The sequence below is a fragment of the Panthera onca genome, chromosome B1, assembly GCF_046562875.1.
Source record: "Panthera onca isolate mPanOnc1 chromosome B1, mPanOnc1 haplotype 2, whole genome shotgun sequence".
NCBI lineage: Eukaryota > Metazoa > Chordata > Mammalia > Carnivora > Felidae > Panthera > Panthera onca.
In genome coordinates this window covers 143,596,433-143,621,134 of record NC_138342.1, presented here as the reverse complement: position 1 = coordinate 143,621,134, position 24,702 = coordinate 143,596,433, and the positions used below count along the sequence as shown (strand labels likewise).

The 24,702-nt window shown below is 36.2% G+C and overlaps 1 protein-coding gene across 3 annotated transcripts in view; it reads left to right on the top strand.

Annotated features, from left to right (window-relative positions):
- Positions 1–24,702, top strand: part of SPOCK3 (SPARC (osteonectin), cwcv and kazal like domains proteoglycan 3) — a 493,980-nt gene that overhangs the window by 187,905 nt on the left and 281,373 nt on the right. The window lies entirely within an intron of this gene.

The following is a 24,702-nucleotide window of genomic DNA, read 5'->3' as shown; positions in this document are numbered from 1 at the left end:
CATCAGTAGGGAGATTCTGACTGAAATATTTTTTACAAGGTATGTTAAATGGTCTTTCATAAAAAATTTTAAATATGAAAGTAAAAACAAGATTATCTAATTGGGAGTTGTATTCAACAGAAAGTCAAATATAATCCTATCTTTAATGATTTTACTTAAGCTGTGGTGAGGAATTTTATCCAGCTCTAGCCTGTAAGAGAAGTGCAGGTTATTAAGGTAGACCCCTTCAACAGGATTGCCTACACAGAATGATGTGGGATTGCATAAATATGGGAAAAAATAGTATTTTCAGAACTTCTGATAGTATGCACATGTCTGAAGACAGGACATCTAACCCACGGGGAGGAGAATGAAGATTTGGCTGAATGACACATTCAGTTCTAGAGCCAGGAAACTACAAAGAGTCTCGTAATAAGGATTCTGGCAGGGGGAGGAAAAAAAGGGAAATAATTACCGGGACTAAGAAAATTACAGACTAAGTTTCAAGGCCAGAGAGCAGTGTGATATCATCACATGAGAGACACATGATCAGAGGTGAGTATGTAGACATATTTGTATATGATTATTCATAGGAGAATGTGAAACTGGACCTCTAGGAAAGTGGGTCCTATAGGGACTTCTGCTGAACTGGCTGGCAGGTGAGATTTCTACTTATCCTCTAGGATATTTTTCATCATCTCTTACATTATTTTTTCTGCTAATCATACTTAAACCTGTGCCCCTCCAGTCCAAGTATGGAGTCACACTTAGGTGTCTTGATAACTATATAGAAATAATGAAAGGCATGTAGCAAAAAATCAAAACCCCAAACAAACGAACAAACATGTACTGATATATCAGGACTATGGGATATTTACAATCTATGGAAAAAATGTTTTTTTTGTCCTTTTGACCTTAACCATCAAGACTTTATTCATATTTGTGTGTGTGTGTATATATATATATATATATATATATATATATATGGAAATGGCTTATGCTGAAGTTGACACTTCACCCTCACTTTCTAATCACTAGTTTATTTTTTTAACCTACATCGAATGGAGTTTAAAACTAATTCATTGAAACAGTATATTTTATCAATGGGTAGATGTTAATTTGGAAATTAACACATCACTCAAAGTATGCCTAAGTACAAATGTATTTGTTGACAAAATAATTGCTTAATATAAGAAATTTCAAGATTTAAAAGTTCTACGTGGAGATAAATTATCTTTTTATTCAAGTTCTCTGACTTTTTTCACCCTGAAAACTACATCATTATTGATTAGTTTCAAATATCTATGCCTTTTCAACCAAATATAGCATTGCTTTACATGCAGTATATTTAACTACAATGATTTTTCTAGCTAGAGCATTATTAGTTTAAGTTAAATTGAAATTGTCACCAGATTTAAATCTCACAAGCCATATTTCATCTTTATTAAAAAGTTTCCTATTGACAGTGTACATGTGAGATCTATAGTTTTAATCACAGAACATGACTTAAGTCTTGCTGAGCTGATAAAAACTGAATCAACATGCTGCCAAGGTAGGTTCCATATTGCAGCCCTGTTTTTAATTAGATGGTTAAATTGCCATCCAACGGTGCTTTAAAACCTTATCTTCATCTTTCCATTAAGCAAAAGACATTCAGTGACTCATACTGAGAAATACAGGGATTTTTTTTTTCTTAAATCAGTTATTCCTTTTCCATACCCACTTTCTTTGTGTTTTAGCCTTTCTTTTTTTTGATAAAGCTTGAATATTTGGTTTCAAATTTCAGTCCTAATTTCTCAGTTTATTCTTCCTTCTAAGCATGACAAATTAATATATATTATTTTATGTATGAACCATTGTGTCTCCTTAGTCCTTGATTGACACATTTAAAGGACTTTCTGGAAACCAGGATAATTCAGAGGTTTTCGAGAATCTAGAGATCATTTAGTTCGCATATTCAGATTCTTTCTTGAAGTTACCACTTTTGGAGGACATTTCAGAAAGAAGAGAGTGACTACTTCTATTACTAGAAGTAATCTAGTACTCACTAGATCTAGTAATCTACTAGTAATCTACTAGTAATCTAGTAATTTCTTATATTACATGTAACTTCTGCTGGATGGAGGGGAATACTGAAGTCCAGTAATATATAGTCCAGTAGCATATAATAATATTAATAATTAATAATATATAAACACACTTATTGAGATAAAACAGCTGATGAATATGAATGCAATTATCGGAAGAAAACAAATGATTGTAACTTTATAGAGGACAGACTTCATTAAGTAAATGTGAATGGAGAATTAAAATAGTTTACTGATAGCTGCAACCTTCAATTCACCTTAAATTCACATAAATATTTTCAGTAACACTGGGGCAGAGACAGGCATATTCCTTTAGCATCCTTGCCAATATTGTGCTGTTGTGTTGAGAATTACTCTGGGACTTACCATGAATGAAGCATGAGGACCTACATGCCAGGTATTTAATGATCTGGTATAATTCTTTCAGTTATTAAGGGTTTGTTTCTTCCTCCTCAATTTCACCTTCACTTTCCCACCTAAAAATGAGCAATAATTCTTCTCTCCTAAGTCTTGTGTGAGGATTAAATCATATGTTTGAAGACTGTACTTAACCCATATAAACACTTTAATAATAATAATAATTGTAATATAATCATAATATGATGGCTAATTATATAATTATAATGGATAATAATATATATTATTAGGTAATTATAGCTCTTGACTTACAATTTTAAAGTACAAGTATACCTTTTCTCCCCCCAAACATGATGTTACTTTGAGCATTTAAAAGTACAAACCCTTAAAAATGCCCATAGGTAAGCTACATTGGCACTAGGCAAAGATTCTTTTTTTAGTTTTAAAAAATCATGTATTAATGCTGGCACTACATATTTCCTACTGCTAAATTAGTAGTAATGTTTATGATGATGATGATGTCATGATACCATAATATGACTAATATATTCTGCCAATGATTCTGAACTAGATTAAATCACGGTGGTAATAATGGGCAATCCTGCTGAGCATCTCCGCTAAGCATGAACAATTAAGAAATAAAATCATTAGTTGCAATTGAAGAATCAATGTTGGTATATAGTAGTTTTTCACAGGAAACTAAAGAAGATGAATCCAAGTAAACCTAAAATAATACAGTAATCAGTCCTCATTGCCTCATTAGCATCTTAAGAGATAATGACAATTGAGCCCTTTAGTGTGTTTTCCAGAGCCTAATTAAAAATGCAATTTATAATTTTTTAGAATTGGATACGGGGTAAGTATTGGACAAAATGTCATTTAAGTTGAGCTCTTTTCTTCTAAGCTTTTTTGTTTTAGTTTTTGTTTCTATGACAGTAAAGTTCAGATGAAATAAACTCATGTGTCTTACACTATTTTCCTTCTTTATAAAGCTTGGATGTTTTAGCTATAAACACGCAAGTATATTTGTATATGGTAAGGTCTCAACAATCAAGCATTGACAGCCTATAGTATTTGCTGAGGGTGATATAAAATACTTGGTGTGATCTTAGGAATTGCACAAATCATATTATATTATATTATATTATATTATATATATACATATTATATTATATATATATATACATATTATACAGCTTTACTGATGGAGAAGCCAGCATTCATTAGTGTTGTCACATGTAAAGCTGGTTGACTTCTAGCCCTGTGTACCATTTTTTCTGATGTCTGGGCAGCTTTCAAGCATCATTCCTCAGATTCTTATTTTCCTTCCCAGTGATCGCCTATTTGCTATGACCATTTTTTCCTCTACAATTCCAACCAATAATTGAATACATTTTATTAAATAACTATTTCATGTGTAAAAATGTGACACTTTATGTTTGCTTTGCATACTACCCCCAGCCTAAAAAATAATACCCTGAAGTCTTGATTAATTAATGGTATTTGTGTTATTGATTTCTCAGGCTTGTAAGTTCGAACTGTTTTTCATCCTTTTCCTCTTGACTCAGATTCGCTATTAAATTCTTGAAATAATTTATCAGTTTCTCCCTCCACAGTAAGTTTATATACATTTTGATCTTTTAGTGGCAAGCAAGATAAATCAGCACTGGATAAGTGAAGCAGCAAGGTAATTGCTAATGGGACTCGTCATAATCAAAGAACGAACATCGCCAACTTTATGGGTGGTCCAGATTCAAAATCCTGATAAAGTAGATCTGACTGGTAGAGTTTAGGTTAGATACTCATTTTATGACTCATGTGGTTTCAGTTCTTCCTTCAGAACAGAAACCACACTGACAAGGAGGGAGGATCTTCTGAGGAAGATAAAGGTAGTTCAAAAAGGAGAGAGAATGAATCCTGGCAGATGAATAAAATCCATGTCCTTCCTTTCTTTCTTTTCTTTCTTTCTTTCTTTCTTTCTTTCTTTCTTTCTTTCTTTCCTTCTTCATTCCTAGGTAACAATACTCTACCTCAGATCTAATCTTATTTGTCTCTAGCTCTTTGCTCAAATCTGTAATCCACAGGAAGGGAACAAATATCCTCAGATTAAGGTTTCAGTTGTGTAAACTAAATGCCTCTTGCTGTCTGTCACACTTTCCCTTAACTGCTTGTGGTTTTCTATGGTCATTTATCACTTATAACATTAATATCATAAATTATTAAATACTTTGATTACAGAAACTATTTTCATAACCTTATAGTGTTATTGGAGAGTAAAATATTTCAGTAAAGTGAAGGCATGTTTATATTTCCTGAAGATGGTAATAAAGTAGATTTATTCCCTTTGTCCTCAGCAAATGTGAATATCCCTTTACTAAGATAGATTATGTCATAGAGTAAAATAATTTCTAATATTTAGAATACAACAAATGTGTTTATTCCTACTCATCCTTGTCTTTTTTTTTTTTTAAATTTTTTTTTTTAACGTTTATTTATTTTTGAGACAGAGAGAGACAGAACGTGAACAGGGGAGGGGCAGAGAGAGAGGGAGACACAGAATCCGAAACAGGCTCCAGGCTCTGAGCAGTCAGCACAGAGCCCGACGCGGGGCTCGAACTCACAGACCGCGAGATCATGACCTGAGCCGAAGTCGGACACTTAACCGACTGAGCCACCCAGGCGCCCCATCCTTGTCTTTTTTTATACCTCCATTAGAGGCAGTATCTTTTTTTTCTTTTAATGTTTGTTTATTTTTGAGAGAGAGAGCGTGCAGAAAACGGACAGAAAGAGACAGACAGACAGAGGATCCAAAGAGGGCTCTACACTGACAGCAGAGAGCCCGATGCAGGACTTGAACTCATGAACCATGAGATCATGACCTGAGCCAAAGTCAGACTCTTAACTGACTGAGCCACTCAGGCTCCCTGCAGAGGCAATATCTTTCAACAAAATAGGATTCAATAAATATTGAAAGTATTATTAGACTAGATTTTTATCAGATGGATTCTATTAATATGAATATTAAAATATACCAATAGATAAGCACATAGGTAGGAATATATAAATTCATAAAGATAAATAGATAGGAGTACCTGGGTGGCTCAGTCAGTTGAGCATCCGACTTTGGCTCAGGTCATGATCTCATGACTTGTGGTTCGAGCCCAGTGTTGGGCTCTGTGCGGACAGGTCAGAGCCTGGAGCCAGCTTCAGATTCCGTGTCTCCTTCTCTCTCTCTATTGTTCCCCCACTCGGTCTCTCTCTCGCTCTCAAAAGTAAATAAGAATTTATTAAAGAAAAAAATGTAAACAAATAAAGGTGAAAATTAAACTCAAACTAACTTCTTATGATGTTTACTTTTTAAATTTCTTTTGTTAATCATGCTTGAAAGATATTATAAATAAAATATGCAAAAAGAAAAAGAAAAAAAGCCATGGTTTTGCTGAACACAAGACAAACATCTCATGGATGAAAATGAAGCCATGAGCCTGGTTGAAGCTACCGGCTACTGGACTTTAGGTCTGATATTGTGCAGAGGAAGCCAGGAGTTGAACAGACTGGGGTAATGAATTAAAGGCGCCCTTGCATGGAACTTTATTTAGAACTTAGTATTGCTCTTTGAAAGCAGGGGTACAAATAAGGTTCCTTCCTACATGCCAGGGGGTAGATGGAGGAATTGAGCAGCTATTTGCAATCAACTCATCTTGAAGTTCAGGATGACATAAAGCTGCATATTTAAGCGAGAAAGGGACTTGTGTCCAGCCTTGGGACAAGGCTTCCATAGTAATACGCTCGGTGATACCACTAAGAGTATCATTGGGTGCAAGTTGCATCACCAATTTTAAGTGCAGTTCCTGTTTGGGAGCCTTGAAAGTCCAAATGGAAGCAATTGCTCAAAGAATAGAGGAAAGCAAGGAAGGAGATGGACAGAATGAGAGAGAGATGGTTTAGAACCTTCAAAGTTCTAAAAGACAAGTGAAAAAAAATAAAGTGGAGAAACATTAAAAATGTTAATTAGCAAAATTGTAATAATTAACAAAGTTACATACTGAAAGATGTGCTTCAAAGGAAGAACGAAATAAAATCTAGAAATAGAATAGAATGCAAAATAGATGCAAGTGAATTTGGAAGGATTACCAGAAATTGATAAACTGTGTTGCCAAATTTAATTAACTACGGCTCTAAAAATAAAAGGCCAGAGACTAATTTCATATTGCTCAAATTTTTGAACAAAATGTTAGAAAACAATAATTAGTTTAAATGTGGGTTGGTGCGTGGTTGGGGAGTGATTAAAGTTGGCTAAGATCCTAGTGGTGTCTTGGAGAACAGTTAACGAAAACTTAAGTTTTTGTTAATGAAAATATAGAGTTCACTCGGTTTGTGAAGTGTGAAATATTGCTCCTTAAAGCCTCTTCTCTGTTACCTAAGCTTCCATGGCAGGGACTCTAGGTGCCCCCTTTTGTTTCTATCATTTTTTCATAGGAGTCGAACCACAAGTGTCTGCTGGGCGCACTGCAACTCCTACTGAAGATTATGTTTCTGAATCTCTTTGGAAGCTAAATATGGCCAGCTGACTAAGCTCCGGCCAAAGAAAAACTCATGAAAAATGTCATATGTGACATTTGGAGATTATATGTAAATAGAACTCAAGAGGTCATCATGGACTAGGAACAGAAAACCAGGTGCCAGGGCTGGCAACACAAGAAAAGTCCTGCTCAAGTCCGTGTCACCATGTAGCTCCATCATTGGTCCAGACTGCTTGGGTTTTTATTTTATGTGAACAAAGAGTAGCTTAGCTGTTTAAGCCACAGTAATTGTTTGTTTCAACCATAAATATTCCTAAGTGATACAATTTATTAGTCCAAAAAATTAAAAGGGGGGGGGAGGAAGAAAGAGAACCAGTCCAACACAAAATAAAGAGAAAAAGAGAGGCAAGGTGAACCAATGTAAAATAAAAGATAAAGAGTTCCAACATGTCTGTGATCATAGTAAATGTAAATGTGTGTAACCTCGCTGTCACCCTGAAGAACACAGAAAGAGTAACCGAATGTGTAAAAGAAAACGATGTTATGTTAAAACAAAGCAGCACTTTTTGTAATGGGGGAGTGGAGTATACATCCCAGACCCCCCCCCCAAAAAAAAATCCAAGACAAAGGACACTGTCTAATGATGAAAATAATTTTGCTCTTAAGAACCATCAAGAGTCCGGGTGTTGCATGCATGAAACCACATACTTTTTACTTTAATATCCACACATTGATAGGATTACTGGGAAAATGAATGAAAGCTACCAGTATGGAAGAAAAATTTGACACGCTTCTATGAGAAGTATTATAGAACAAGTAGGTAATATGTCAAACTGTTAAAAGTGTTATAAAGAAAAATTTCAGGATGTTAAGGGGTCATATAAGAAGGAAGTCTGATCTATTCTATCTGACAGAGTTGTAAAAGACTTCCCTGAAGAATGACATTTCAAAAAATATGTCAAGAATAATTAAGATTTAATCACAGTGAGTAGATGGCCAGATTTCAGGCAAAGGGAACATGGAAGGAAAGGTGTGGAGACTTCATTATTTGATTAGAGAGTGAGGTGAATGAAGTTAAAGAGAATGGAAAATTCTAACAAACCATATTATACAAGGTCTTCTCTGACCCTCTCCAGGGCACCTTGAATGTCACATTGTGGAAAGGAGGATATTCCTCAGTTTATCAGTAAAGGCCAGAAAAGTTGAAGAAGAAAAAAAAAACCCTCAAATGTGAGATTTTATTTTTCAATTAGTGCCATACAGTTCCAAAAAAATAGCAAATTTAAATTTAGTGAAATCAGTGTTAATTATATTCAAAATGCATACAACTTCTAGAGGTAAAAATAGTGTATTGTCATGAGGTATTTTCACCCTTAACGGTTTATAGCAAATCTTATAGTTTAACCTGTTCTTATGTTATTTTCTTCAATGATAGTAAACAGCTGATTTCAGAATTTAATAATTTGTTTGCTACTCTACAGTGATACTTGTAGTGTGTTCAGAGCCATTTTTGGAATTGTTCAGAGGTCTAGTCGAACTGTGTTTATTTGGCAAAAAGCATCAGTCCAATGACCATCCTTTTTCGTCTCAGGCAGAATTTCCAATAGTCAGAAAAATTGCAGATCTTTTTCCTTCCTTATGTTGCTATCTTTAAGAATTTCTTTCAGATATTGTATATCATTCTTAGTAAAGATTACAGATCCTCTAATATGGAGAATTTCTTGTGAAATAGTTATCTAATATATGCCACCTAAGAAATTCTAACAGAAAGTTTTGCCGGAGTCCAGCTCCAGCAGGTCCAGAGGTTCCTGAAGGATGAACGGCGCTGGCAAAAAAGTGAAAGTAAAATAAAACTAAAATAAAATGGACACAGACAACAGCAGTGTGTTAGACTGGCCGCTTTATTGTAGCGAGCGTAGTATTATATTTGTTAGCAAATTCCTCGTAGCATGCATTATCTATGTTTCTCGGCATTACCTAATTCTAAAAATGTTCCTTTGTGTGATCACCCATAAAGGAACAACATAGTTATTTTCTTGTAACATTCCCTCCTACCCTTACAAGGTCATCTAGCTCACAACACCTCAAGTGGAATGTTTTACAAGGACATCTAAATTGTTCCTTTGTGTGATTTGCGGCACAAGGAAGAAAAGTATTCGCTTTGGTCTGGGGTGCCCGGAGGGAGCCAGGAGGGCCCTGGGAATCTATGCCTTATGTGCTCCCAGAGAGACAATGTATACCTAGGAACTAGTAAACCATTCTGTACCTTAACCCACCAGGTCCAGTTATCATCTGGAATGCCTCCTGGGGGCCAAGTGGGCCTAGGGTTGGAGTAACTTGTATCCATAGATACATTCCTTTGTTGCCGGAGTGGGGGTTTCGAACCCATTTGTCCACCTCCTTGGCTGGGAAATATATGGGGCTATCCTTCCTTTAGGTAGAGGAGTCTTTATAGGGGGTGGCAAGGGCTAGATGTAGGGCCGCATAATTTCCCTGCAGACTCTTACTTCTTTCCCTAGTGGTTCTTTTCCCGGGGGGGGGGGGGGGGGAGGCGCATCGTGGGCAATTCCCCAACTGACAATTCCCCAGGTACTTTCATTGGTAGAGGGTGCTGCCATGACCAACGCTAAGGCCAAATTACATAAAAGCAGGAGTACGAGAAGCTTCACTTTCGGTGCACCGCCATGCGGTCCCAATCTGTTCACCGCCTGGGCCCTGCCATCAGGCTGGTTGGATAGTTCGGCTTCCAGCAAAGTTTCATTGAATTACCTACATTCAAGAGGCTACATCATCCTGACACGTCTTCCCTTCTCCATAGCTTGTAGTTAGTTAGCCTGACACTGGGCTCCACACATATTTCACATTAATTAAATAATTTATAGTCTATATTATTAAAAAAAATAAGAGACAAGATTAAAGAGGTCACTGTAATTTCAAAACATCCTGTGGAGAGCTATCTGGTAGATATTATTTGTAGTGGTTTGGGATCACATACTCTTGGTGTGAAGTTCTGTGATAGTCTCTATGTCTACACTCCTGCCTTTGGTTCCCACAGATGTTACGAACCTGACCTGGAAGAGAAGTTCCCGGATGACCAAATGGGCCTCAGTCAATACTAATGTCAATAGTTTTGTTAATATTTATATACACAGTATTTCTAAATCAAAGTTATGTAAAAATGTCATTAATTTCAAAAAGGCATTGTGTATATTTTATTATATTTGAGGCCATGGGTGTAGTCCATTTTGATCAATTCTGCTTGTTTAAGAGGTGGGCATGGCCTGCTGGTTACTGGGGATGTCTGGGGCTTGATGTCAGAGTGGAACTTTCTAAAAATAGGCAGAGCTAAGGAGGGATCACTCAGTGGTCAAAGAGTTGTTTATACTGGCCGAAAATTAGAGGGTGACCATGGAGCAAGGGTAGAAAAAAGAGAGCTAGTTTCACTAGGAGAAAAATGGCATATCATATCTACCACCCACTCACATTGTATCTACTCCTAGAGGACTAGCCACATATTTCCTCCACTATCCTCTTATCTTCAGTTATTCAATCCAAGTTTCTAACCAGACAGAGAAATTTTTATGACACTGGGACCCAGTCTAGGACAATAGTAGCTTACAACTCTACCACTTAAAGGTAAACACAGTTCCAACAATGAAGAGGCAAAATAATAAAATAAGATATTCATAAACACAGGATTTTTATTTAAAGAATTGCCTAGTATTTTATTTGATAGATTGTTGGGACATGCCTTAACATATCTAAATTCCCATTAAATGATATTTTTCTTTATATCTTCTGTTTATATATTGTTCAATTATTATTTCAGGATTTATTTCTAGAAATGTAATTATTGGGCTAAAGGGAATTTTTAGGTGGGACATTTCGGTGGCTCTGTTGGTTAAGTGCCTGAGTCTCGATTTTGGCTCAGGTCATGATCTCATGGTTTGTAGGCTGGAGCCCTGTGTCACGTCAGGCTCTGTGCTAACAGTGTGGACCCTGCTTGGGATTCTCTCTCTCTCTCTCTCTCTCTCTCTCTCTGTCTGTGCCCCTCCTCTACTCTCGCTCTTTCTCAAAATAAGTAAATAAATGAACCTAAAAAAATCTTAAAAAGGAATTTTGAGGCATTTCACACCAAATTCAATAGATCTCATCAGAAGGAATTTATAAACCATTTTGTGTTGATACTTTTATACTGTCTGAGCTCTTGTTCTCACTTGGAAAAGAACATAAATTTGAAAATAATTCTAATAATTGAAATTAATATTTATATGTTATTTCTGAACGTTTGAGTTCTTAATTTCCCTTTCTCTGAACAAACCTTTCATTTTCAGTCAGGAAATGTCAAGAAATGGATTCTAAAAATAGACAAGCTGAAGAGAGCAGCATTTGAACGATAGAGATCATGCACAAAGGTGTGAGCAATGTTAAGGATCCAACAAAGGATGGTGAAGCACTCAAAGTCTAGCAGTGGGGAAAGTTGCCACTACTCTCGGGCCTTAAGGGACATAAGGAATCTCGTGAGACTTAGAGCCATTGGAGAGATACTTTCCAACAACTATGTGGTCATAGGTAGAGATTTAAAACATAAAGTGACAGAGATGGAAAAGGGGGAAAATAATACCATATTTTGACTTCTCTCATTCTGAGTCACTAACCTCTCTGTAGAGGAGAAGGAAGTTAAGATGGTAAATTTCAAAGAGATCACACAGCATGCAGTAGGATGGAAAAGGGTCTGGATTTGCAATCAAGCATAGCTCACTATCCTTTCCCCTCAGTATATAATCTTGCCTTTAAATTGCCCTTTTCCCCAAGTGGGAAGAATACAGAGTCCTGGTAACCCTGCCGTATCACCGTGGGGAATATTAATTTTTTTCATACTCCTTACAGAGCCAAAATTGAAGCATTAACCACCATTGGTGCTCTTCATATAAAGTGCCAGAGAAAACAGGAAGAGAAGAAAGTATTAAATATAGCTAGTAAAGTTGCCATCTCCATCACGAAGTCTAGGCTAGTAATTAATCATAGCTTCCTACTTCTGGCATCCATTCCATGTTGTCCCACCCTCTCTTCCCTCTCACTTTTTCCCAATAACTTTGAGCTGGTTAGGTGTTCCTTTTCTCCTTCATCCTCCTTTCCCTCTCCCCCTCCCTCCTCATTTTCTTCTTCCTTTCCTTCTTGTTCTCATTATCCTTCTCCTTCTCCTTCTTCCCTGGTGAGGTGACCCAGATCTTAATTCCCATAGGATGTAAATCATTATGCCATCCTGTATTTTGTGGTTGCAAAATACAACTGACCAGTATATTAGACATTGGAATACTAAAAGGCAGTCAAATGCATTTTCTGGCGTTTAAACACAGTCCCCCCTGGCCATAAATAAGGTCCTTTTCTCTAAGCTTATGAAACATAGTCAAGCAGAAGCATTGTGCGTTCCAAGGGGCCAAATGGTCCTCCTGAATAATGGTGCCTTATTGAGACCTCAGCAATGACTTCGGACCCAGCAGTTTCTGCAAATGGTAGTGATAGTAACCAAGTAAGCCTTGTAAGAGGAAGACTGTTAGTCAACATGGACTAAACAGAAACCACGTTAGTCAAAAATTTTCTGGTGTAGTCTCTATACATGTCATCATGGCCATTTTGTATACATGGGATTCTTGAACAAAAAATGGGAAGGATGGAGGAGACGTCTTGAGGGACTAGAGAAATTGCTGACTGACATCATAGGATTGAGAGCTCCCTCTGGGTGGCATTTATATGGAACACAAGTATCTATTGCTCTGTGTATTCCTAGGACTATTGATATGTCTCTTCCACTAACCTCTTGTCTCCATTCATTCAGTCTTGTTCTTTCCATATTTGTAATCAGCCACCCAAGCATATTAACCACAGCCCATGACTCAGTATCTAATTGTGACTCAAATTATCTCTCCTCCCACATAAAATGGATAATGTAATGCAATGCTCTACACATTAATGGAATTTATCTTTATCAGTATATTTTAATCCCTGAGGGATATCTAGCATATCCTTGAATTGGACCATAATACCCTGGAATTCATTTCTGACCTGTCCATAAACTTGGGCTATACTTGTGGTCTTATCTTCATCCCACTTGAGGCTATAGTTGTGGGTTGAAAGAGATTTGGTACAGCAGTAAGACCAAGTATCATGGATATCTGAGTCACTCACTCACTTAGCTTATTTGGTTATCCTACTCAGACCTGCTCGTATATATACTATTTTTAGTTAGTAGTAGCATGGGGCTACACATTAGAAATTATCCATTTTATAATGGGCCAACTGAATTACCTCGTTGTTTGTTTGCTTGTTTGTTTGTTTGTTTTTCTGGTCAGGCCTTGGAGATAAACTATAGAATACTTTTCAAGTGGAGAATGGTTGACAGCAAAAGATCTATCTACTGTGAAAATCGTAGGGTTTTGTAGTATGATTCTCCTGTTTGGTCATCAAGACTCAAGTAGCAATACTGCTCGCATCTTCACCTGGATGTGATACAGATCTTCCCTCTGCTCCAGGCTCTATCCGGTCAAGTAGCTTTCTGGAATATTCAGTACTTGGACAGGGACAGCACATTCAAATGATGTGGGGATAGCACAACACGCTCCAAACTAATAGAACTCTAAACTTTACCAACGTGACAGGCCCCAGAACTTTGGCAGCATTTATCGCTATGCTCTGGCAAGTAAATGAATAGCTAAGGTACAGAGGTAATGTTAGAGTAGTATTCCGGGTATTATTTCTGATTATATATGGTAAAGCTCCTTTATGTGATAAGTGGAGTCCAAGGAAGCATAAGTAGTGAAAATGTCTTTTTTGTATTATTACAAGGTTAAGGAACTATCTAGGCATGTCTGTGTGTCTGAGTATCTGGCAGCTCCATGGGTTCCTGGCGCCACCCAAAATTAATTTGATTTGCATTGCTGTTTGAGGCCATAAAATCAAGGGATCATCCTGGATCATGTGGCTTGCTGATCTACTGGTACAATGGCTGTAATTCTAAGAATCTTCCAGTTAGTTGGTGTCATCTTGATCTGGGGGACTTGAGCTGAGAGAGTAGTGGGGATGTGAGAATTCAACTGCTTCCTGACATTCCCCTGCTTAGGCTTCCCTGCCTAAGTTATCTTCCTTGGGTAGGAACTTTGGGCACTCACTTTTGAAAACTCGATTGGGGGGAAATAAGAGCATATTGCCTGGCACCATTTATATCTACATTCAAAGGATGGGTAGGTGAGCTATCAGAGATTTTAACGTGATTCTTTTTCTAATATTTTCTCCAATTAGAACCAACTGGCAAGAAATGGCAGCAATGAAATTTGGGTGACTTTTTTAAAAACTAAATTATTTAATATGACTTAAATAAAAGCTCAATGAATAAGTGTATGTTAATTTTTTATGTTTTTGAATAGCAAATGTTTGCCCTAAAAAAACAAAACATTTGATTTATTATTTCAAAAATCCATTGTTTTTTTCTAAATATTTGTCTCAAGATGGATTTTTTCAAGCTCCAACATTCTTACCACGTAAACTTCCTGAATTCCTAGGGTTATATTATTTTATTAATCTAGTTTCTGTGTAACCCAATTTAGCAAATGTTTTTTCAATTACATGCTCAAAACTTGTCATCTATTTTAATGAATCTAACAAATTGTGATATTTTCAAATAGGATTTGGAACTGACTTTTTCCCTCGTTTTAATTCTGGCTCTAGAAACTGATGCATCCCACTTATTCCAGTCCTTTTCTACCCAATACCAGAACAAATTTTGCTTTCATTATTGGTTTGATTATATTAGTGATTATTAGAGGTGATATTTTTTCTTAATTGGAAGGATGGAGGTGATTATTTTTTATGAAAAAGAAAAGTTAAAGGATGTTATTGAAAACAGTGTGTCATAAAGTGACTCTTCGTATTTTTGCAAACTTGAAGACTGGGATTGGCAGAGAAGCTTTGAATTTACATTGTTATTCTTTTTTGGAAACCTCTTCCAAAAACTTCCCTTAGAGGCTAAGTGGACATTTTATCTGCCTTGAAAGTTATAACATATGGCTTCTACAAAATATTTTCCTACTGCGTGACAGGGGTCTCCATTTTTCAAAATGGCTGCATTTCCAAACAACTGTTACCTGACCAGTAAGGCAATGTCACACATTTTAGGTTTGTTTTAGGTTGGCATCCCACTTCAATATATCAAGATCTGTGTCAGGGAGGTTATTCCAGGATTTAGTAACAAAAGATCAGAAAATTAATATCTCCATTCAATTAAAGTTCCACTCATGTAACATCCCAAAGTGTTTCCAGGCTGTAGGGGCTCCAATCAGTGATGTGGGACTTATAAGGATGCAGCTTTGCCCCTTCAGTACCCGATTTTCTAAAACCTTGGGAGATAACCAGCGCAGTTGAAATGGAAATGCACAATGGAGGATTGTGAATGAGAGATATTTATGGGAGAAGTCTCAAATTGGTACAACATTTTTCCTTTACATTCTACGGGTTAAATTCGGGCACCTGGTTACCATCATTCAGTAAAGAAAAAGAAAAGAATGTGGTTAAATGTTGTGTTCAGGAGAGGAAGAAATGGAATTAGAAAATGGCTAGTATTCCCTAACATATGTATTTTTATATTGGGTAAATAAATAACTTTTCCACCTATAAATACAAAGAGTTGAAGAAAACATGATTTTTTGTTTAATACTTTTATGTTTAAAACATCAGGATAAAAAACTAAATGCAAATAACTTAGAAAACTGCCCATTAGAATATATATATAAAATATTTAATAAAATTATATGCAAAATACATATTTATATGTTATGTAATTGTATACATTTAACATTTTATATAAATGATACACGATTATAAACGTTAATATACAATTTATACAGATCAAATTTGTATGTATAATAAGTAGAAAAATCACAGAAACCATACATTTGCATCATTTTACCATAATGCTGAAACTTTTAAGTTTTTCACTCCCAGGTGTAGAGCAACTAGGTGTAGTTTCGTCTCTTGTTGTTTAGCGTTTCATTAGAGGCCTCAAAGGCCAAACAAAATAGAATGGGTAATAAAGACTCAGAAATTTTAAAGTCTAATCCAAGTGTGAGACTGTTTATTTGGGAGGTGCAAAGAGATTATGAAACTGATTTTGTCAACCGCAGTCCTAAATTCTTAATGGAAATGGAAGGTGATCAGAGACAAGAGTTGTATCCCCGTCTAGAATTGTTAGCAGGCTGTGGTACATCCTCCTCCACTGCCCCCTGGTGGAGGGAATGAGAGCTGATTCTTGTCAGTTGTGAAGTGGCTTTCTGATGACAACCTGGAAAGCCTTGAGTCTCATTTATCCTGAAGGACCGGTATTAATTCGGACCTGAATATTTTAACCGCGAAATCACTGGAAGCTGCTGTTCCTGTTCATCATAGGGTCAAACTGAGGCGGCTCCGCTGAGAAAGGACAGCTCTTCGGTCAGGGTTCATGCTTACATTTGTGGGGCACTTTGCCGACAGGGGCCAACAGAAAGGTGTTTCAAAAGAACTAGGCCGGCTGCTGGAAGAGAGGTGGGATTGAAACTGAAAGCTAGGTGATAGGTTTCTGGACTCTGAGGGGTAGATGAGGGAGTCAAAAGTGACTAGACAAAGGAAAGAAAGGGCCCCATCGAGGCATCTGCTGCCAGAGGTGACCTACGGGAGAATCTCCATGGAAACCACAACAGCAACCGTGAGGGGAAGAATCAGCAATTGAACATTTCCCACACGTGTCAGGAGGACTTGTCCTTTCCCACTGTTGTTTTATTTTGGACCAATGGCTACAGCTGTCAGAAACACATATTAGTGAGTCTGCAGGTGGGTTGGAGGAAACAAGAACTTTCCTTACCCCACTCCAGAATTTCAAAATCGAAGTAGGACCCCAGCTGGAGAATGAATGAGATATGGTGACATTCTAATTGTAGTTAAACTATTAGACATTCCATTATAAAAAACAAACAAACAAAAAACAACTGAAAACACTGCCTGAGTTTTTTTTTTTTTTTTAACTTTCATAGTTGCCTGAACAACATCCTTATAATAAATTTCTTTATATATGTATACATATCTCCTATTGGTTATGTTTCTCTGGAGAATCCTTTGCATCGGAATGATACTTTGGAACTCAGGTGACAAAACTGGGAAGTGATCTATTGTCCTGCATTGGTACAAAACCTACTGACACGTTGGCGTTCATACTCATGGTAGTCTTAGTGGGACTGAGAGACTTCCCTTTGGCATTCAGTGCACTCTAACACAGGGCATTGTGGGCGGGGGCATCAGAAACCTGACAGTTTGAAGAGGACGCCTGGTCAGAAGAATTTAAGTGGATTTGTTACTGAGATTTAAATTCAGGGACGCTCAATAATAACTAGCCAAGTCTGTATGTAGTTGTGCAGTATGTGTAGTATCTGTACGTGGTTGTGTAGTATGTAGTTACAATTTGAGTATAAATGTAAATGAGACTTAAGTGTACCCTCTTCAGACATAACAGTTACCTACAATATACTCTTTTTATTGAGATACAACTGACATATACCATTACATTAGCTTTAGGTGTACATGATTCAATATTTGTATATATTTTAAAGTCACAAGAAGTCTAGTTAACATCCGTCGGCATGTATAGTTACATATTTTTTTCTTGGGATGAAACTTTCAAGATTTACTTTCTTAGCAACTTTAAAATTTGCAATACTATATTGTTAACTCTAGTCACCATGCTGTACATTACATCTCTATGACTTATTTATTTTATTACTGGAATTTTGTACCTTGACCCCTTTTACCCATTTCCCTGTACTCCACCCTCATCCCAGCTTCTGGAACCACCAATCTGTTCTCTGTATCTTTAAGCTTTTGTTTGTTGGTTGGTTGGTTTGTTGGTTTTTAAAATTCCACATATGAATGAGATCATACCATATTTGTCTTTATCTATCTGATTTTATTTTATTTAGCATAATGCCCTCAAGTTTCATCCACGTTGTTGCAAATGGTAAGATTTCATTCTTTTTTATGAAGAGTATTCCATTGCATATCTATCTATACTTATATTTATAGCTATCTATCTATCATCTATGTATCTATGTATCTATCTATCTATCCATCTATTTATCTATCTAATCTCACATTTTCTTTATCCATTCATCCAACAGTGGAGACTTAAGGTTGTTTCTGTATCTTGACTATTGTGAGTAAGTCTGGAATGAACATGGGGGTGCATATATCTTTTTGAGTTAGTACCTTTGTTTTCTTTTAATATCCAGGAATAGAATTGTTAGAATGTTTGGTAGTTCTATTTTTAATTTTTTAAGGAACTTCCACATTATTTTCCAAAGTGACTGCACCAATTACATTCCTACCAACATTGTGCAAGAGGTCCCTTTTCTCCACATCCTTCCCAACACTTTTTCTTATCTTTTTGATAATGGCCATTCTAAAAGACGTGGTATGATATCTCATTGTGATTTTGATTTGATTTCCCTAATGAGTAGAGAGTGATGTTGAGCATCTTTTCTTGTACCTGTTGGCCATCAGTATATCTTCTTTGGAAAAATGTCTATTCATAGTCTCTGTTCATTTTTAGATTGGATTGTTTGGTTTTGTTATTGACTCATATGAATTCTTTATATATTTTGGATATTAACCCCTTATCAGATATATAATTTGCAAATATTGTTTCACATTCAGCAGATTGCTGTTTCATTTTGTTGGTGGTTTATTTTGTTATGCAGAAACTTTTTAGTTTGATGTAGTACCACTTCTTAATTTTTGCTTTTGGCATCAGATCCAAAAAAATCATCACCAGGACCAATATCAAGGAGGTTACTGCCAATATTTTCTTCTAGGAGTTTTATGGTTGCAGGTCTTATATTCCAGTTTTTAATCCATTTTGAATTAATTTTCATATGATAAGATAGTAGTCCAGTTTCATTCTTTTGCATGTGGCTCTCCAGCTTTCTCCACACCATTTATTGGAGATACTGTCCTTTCCCCATCGGATATTCTTGGCTTTTTTTGTTATAAGTTAATTCACCGTATATATGTGCATTTTTTCCTGAGCTTTATATTCTGTTCCATTGATGATCTATGTGTCTGTTTTGTTTGTTTGTTTGTTTGTTTGTTTGTTTGTTTTTGGCTTGTTTGTTTTAAGATTTATTTTAATTTAATTTTTTTTTTACATTTACTTATTTTTGAGAGACAGAGAGAGAGACAGAGCACAAGTGGGGGAGGGGCAGAGAGAGACTCTGAACTGTCATCACAGAGCTGGATGCGGCGTTTGAACTCACAGACCGTGAGATCGTGACCTGAGCCGATGTCGGATGCTTAACTGACTGAGCCACCCAGGCGCCCCAAGATTTTATTTTTTAAGTCATTTTTACACCCAAAGTGGGACTCAAACTTAGAATCTCAAGATCAAGAGACACGTGCTCCACAGACTGAGCCAGCCAGGCACCCTTATGTGTATGTTTCTATGCTAAAACCATATTATTTTGATTAATGGATTTGTAGTATAGTTTGAAATCAGGGAGCATGATACCTCTGGCTTTGTTCTTTCTTAATATTGCTTTGACTACTTGGGAATTTTTTCTGGTTCCATGCAAATTTTAGGATTGTTTGTTTTATTTATGTGACATGCCATTGGAATTTTGACAGGGAGTACATAGAATATACAGATTGACTTGAATATTAGTGTGGAAATTTTAACAATATTAATTTTCTCTTCTGGTCCATGAGCCTGGAATATCTTCCATGTATTTGTGTATTCAATTTTTTTTCATCAGTGTCTTATTTTTCTGAATGTACGTCTTTTACCTCCTTGGTTAAATATATTTCTAAGAGTTTTATTCTTTTTTGATGTGATTATAAATGATGTTGTTTTCTTAATTTCTTTTTTTTTCAAGTTTGTTATTAGTGTATAGAAATGCAGCAGATTTCTGCATATTGATTTTGCATCCTGCAACTTTACTGAATTCATGTATTAGTAGAGTTTTAAGGGTTATATATATATATATATATATATATATATATATATATAACTCATGCCATCTAAATTCCAAAACTGAAGTACAATCATGGCTGGAGAATGATTCAGCTATGGAGACATTCTAAATTGTATGATGATTAAAGTGTGCTGGACATTCCACTATGTAAAAAGCTATTAAAATACTGCTTGAGTTCTTATTTGAAAAGAGTAAATTATTAGGTGCAAGGAGCTAATATAACACTTTCTGAGAATTAGATAAAGAATCTGGTTACTTCTTGTACCCTTTAATCCAGGTTGTTCAATATATAACTATATGTCAACATGAAAAGCTGAAACTCAAATGAGTAAAAAATATATATAATCTCTTTAGTCTATACCTGCCATATTCCAAATGAGAAAAGTACCTTAATATATCCCTTAATTAGAAAAAAATGACAAAGTACAACCTAATTCAATAATTAGATAATAATTGGTTAAAATAATTCAATTTAATTCCTTTTGGTTATTAAGTCAGTTATTAAGTTGGTATAATAATTTGGTTATTAAGTTTCTCAGCTGCCTCCTCACTTCCTTTTTTTTCTTTCCAAGATAATGTGTACTTGGTCATACGTTGAGAAGGGCACAGTGAAAGATAGATTTGACCTCATCTTAGTCCTGTTGGGTGTAGACTCCTATCTCTCTTAGCCTACATCCATCTCACTGGCCCCACTCTATAACTTTTGTGCCAGGGTCACCATGGCAAGCCCTAGCAGCCCTCAAGTTGGTGATCATGCTGCATAAGGACTGAAGGTAGCCTTAAAAGTCCACTTTGACCCTTTGATTGAGTGATTCTCCCAACAGAGTTACTAAGATGTGCCAGTGCCCCAGAATATTCAAGGGCAGTCTTTGGGGTGGTGTTCATGTTCGAAAGATGGGGCAAGGATTGTCAAATGATCCCCTCTGTTTTACTCTCACTCATCTGAACATTGTCCAAAAGTTGGCTTGAAGGAAGCCTAAGAAAAGGGAAATAGAGATTGAGATTTAATTTTTTTTTTTTTTTTTTTTTTTTTTTTTTTTGCTATCTGTCATTTGTTCTCTTCCTTTTTCCTCTCATTCAATCCCAGAAAGAATAATGGTCTCTTAATTGTTGTGGGCTGCTATAACAAAGTACCATAGGCTGGGCAGCTTATAAACAATAGACGCTTTGGAGGCCAAAAGTTTAAGATCAGGTGCCAGCATGGTGGGCTTCTGGGGAGACCTTCTTCCAGGTTGCAAACTATCATCTTCTCATTTTACCCTCATTGCATTCTTATGTGAGAAGGAAACATAGAGCTCCTAAGGTCTCTTTTATGAGGCACTAATCCCACTTATGAGTATTCCACCATCATGATCTAATTACTTCCTAAGGCCTCACCGCTTAATACAGTGGTCCTTCCTTCTCCTTGGGGGATATGTTCCGAGATCCACAGTGAATGCCTGAAACCATGGATAGTACTGAAACTTTTACATACTGTTTTTTGTTTCCTATACCTACGTACCTATGATAAGGTTTGATTTATAAATTAGGCACACAAAGAGACGAGCAACAATAACTACTAATAAAACAGAATAACTAACTATACACTGTAATGAAAGTTATGTGGACATGGTCCTTTTCCTTTCTCCACATCTTATTCTACTTTCCTCACCTTGTGATGATGTGAGATGATAAAATGGTAAGATGAAGTGTGGTGATTGGCCTGACATTGGAATGTAGCTTTAGGCCACTATCCACCTTCGGATGTGTGGAGTAGGATCACTGCTTCCAGACGGTGGTTGACCACAAGTAGTAACTGAAAATGCAGAAAGGGTAACCATGCCTAAGGGGGGACTACTGTGCCATCATTTTGCAGGTGAGCATTTCAACAAATGAATTTTAGGGGGACATACACATTTAGTCCAGAACAAATGAGAAAGCCCTCCTTTCATTCCTCCCTTGTTTTAGAACTTTTCTCTAGTACTTGGTTAGTCTAAAAGAGATCCATTCCATACCACACAATAATCTTATCATCCTAGTCTTTCAGACTCATTGTTAGTTAATATGCTTAAGTAGGGGCAGCAATGGTATAATTAGAATCTGGAAACTACTTTTCCCAAGCCATTTTCTCACAAAATACTTAAATTTGCAAGTTCAGACCGAGTATTTTCTAGGTTCTTCTTCTTACATCTCACAGTGACATATATCAGTTTCTTCATAGGGTTAATAATATACAATAGAGTGAAGGTTTTGAATCCAAAAAGGCAATATTGACGCTTTTCAAATTATATTACTCATCATGCACATTTCAAAGTTGAATAATAACATACAACAACACTGGTTCCTTTTTACTTTGACCTTGTTTCCCCACTGATCAATCGTGGAGTCCTTTAGAATTTACCATGTTTCAGTTTTGTTATCACTGTTGCACATGGTATTTTTATAATCATGTTCTTTGTAATAGCTTAGTAAGAAAAAATATACTTTTAATATTTAACATAAAAATAGTTATAAAGTTAACATCATAGCCATTTGCATCCACTGGTCCCATCATGTTTGATAAGGAGCCACATCTTGTAATTCTATAGGGCTTTGTTATGTCAGTCGCTAAAATTGGATTCTGCTCTAATGATTTGAGGCAGGCCCTGTGGGATCCTATTGCATTGTCAATTTACAACCCCAAGAATATGACTAAAAGTATTTTTGAATATTTTGGATATTTAGACAAATACTTTAGGCAACAAAAATGTCCAGTGTATTTAGGTTTATAAATTTGACAGTTTTGTGATATTAAATTTCCAGATGTGGTAAACCATTAATTTGATACATCAATGCTAGAGATGCAGTCCTTTAGTAAATAGCAATTAGAGGTTTCCGTTTGCACCAGAGTAAAGTACAGATTAAACTGTTTCACGAAACAAGCTGACTGAAAGGGCCCTATCAGAAAATACACCCTCATTTGATTTAGTCATTTGAGCAAACCAGAGGCTTTAATCTAATCCCACCTAAGTAGGTGGCAGGCAGTGAAAGCTTCATTTAACAGTAGTCAGATCAGTACTTTGCAAAGGATTATTTGGTTTTTTTGTGAGCCATGATATTAATTAGACATGACAAACTGAAGGCTACGGAAGACCCATAAGGTTTACTTACCTGCCAGGATAATTACCACCATTGCCTTACTAAGAATGTCTGCCATTGTTGTAACTACAGCTCTGTGCAAGCAGGACCGATCTGCTGAAAGAAGGAATATTTGAAAAAAGGTTTCCAAAGATTTAATTCATAAAATGTTCTGAAGATTACTATGTATATTTGGAAGTGTTCTTAGTTAGAAATTCTATCAACTTGTTGCTTCAGCCAGTATTATCGTTGGTTTTACAAAATATTAGTCTTTTTAAAACTTGGGCATTCTTAAAAGCTCTTTCTGTTTTTAGGACAGTTAAATTCTGGCAGTTACGTCTAAAGTCTTATGTAGACCTTGCCAGTAGGATTTGAATGCAGATTTGAATAAATGAGATCCTGTTCTGCATTCTCTTTCCTGTTATGACTTGCTTTTCATTAATTTAACCTATCTGCATTGTGCAGCACTTATTACAAAAGAACATACCCCTTGATGCAGAATTGATTTTTCAGAGGTGAAATTTGCACCTTTGATTTTTGATTGTATGCTCTGCTGCCCTGAGATGATTGATTGAGAAAGACCTTAAATATTCTCATGGAGGATGGAGACTTCAAAAGATGCCTCAGGAGAAAAAAAAAACAGGATTTTTTTTTTTAATTAATGCATAGTTTACGTGCAATAAGATGCAATAGTTGAAAATGTACAGTTTGATGCATTTTGGTGAATGCAGATAATTGAATTAACACTACCTCCTTTAAGATAAAGAACATTTCCATCACTCCAGACATTCCCCGAATTGCATCCTCTGCCCAATCCCCCTGGTTGCCTACCCCCAATCCAGGCAATCACTGTTTTGATTTCTTTCACTTTAATTTACTTTAGCTTGTTCTGTATATAACTTGATACAAATGGAAGTACATTGCATGTAAACTTTCCTTTATGCCATTTTTTTCCTATAGTGGTTTTGAGATTTATCTAACAGTATTGCATTTTTCAGGGGTTTGTTTTGTTTTGTTTGTTTTATTGCTGTAGCATTGCCTTTGTATGACAACAGTCATCTGTTGATGCATATTTGGGTTAGTTCTTATAAATAAACATTCCATGACTATTTTGTAGTCTTTTTGTGAACATTCAAATATTTTCTTGGATAAATTCAAAGATGTAGTATTGTTTAATTATATAACAAACTGCCGAAATATTTTCCAAAGGGATTGTGAGAGGTATCAATTTACTGACTCTCATCTCTCAATTCCCTTTTCGTTGCCTGTTCTGCAATAATAGAACAGGATCCTGTAGGCATGTCTTGTAACAAACAGAAATTAAGCGTCGTCAATGTAGGGAACTGCAAGGGCATTGCAGAGTGAAGGACTTCTCTTTCTGGCTCTGGAATACTTCTTTTTGTCCTTCTACTGCAGTGGTGCGTGAAGGAGAGACATGCAGGGGTGCTCTACCACACCTGCATGTAGAGTACGTATAGTCCCACAGCAGGTTTGCATACCTTGTTTTGGTGGGAACTGTGTACTCCAGGTCTTGCACTTGGAAATGGGCTCCCAATGCCTCAACTCCCTCCATGCACTCCTGCTGGCTTCAGCCCACTTGCATACTGGTTGAGTGTT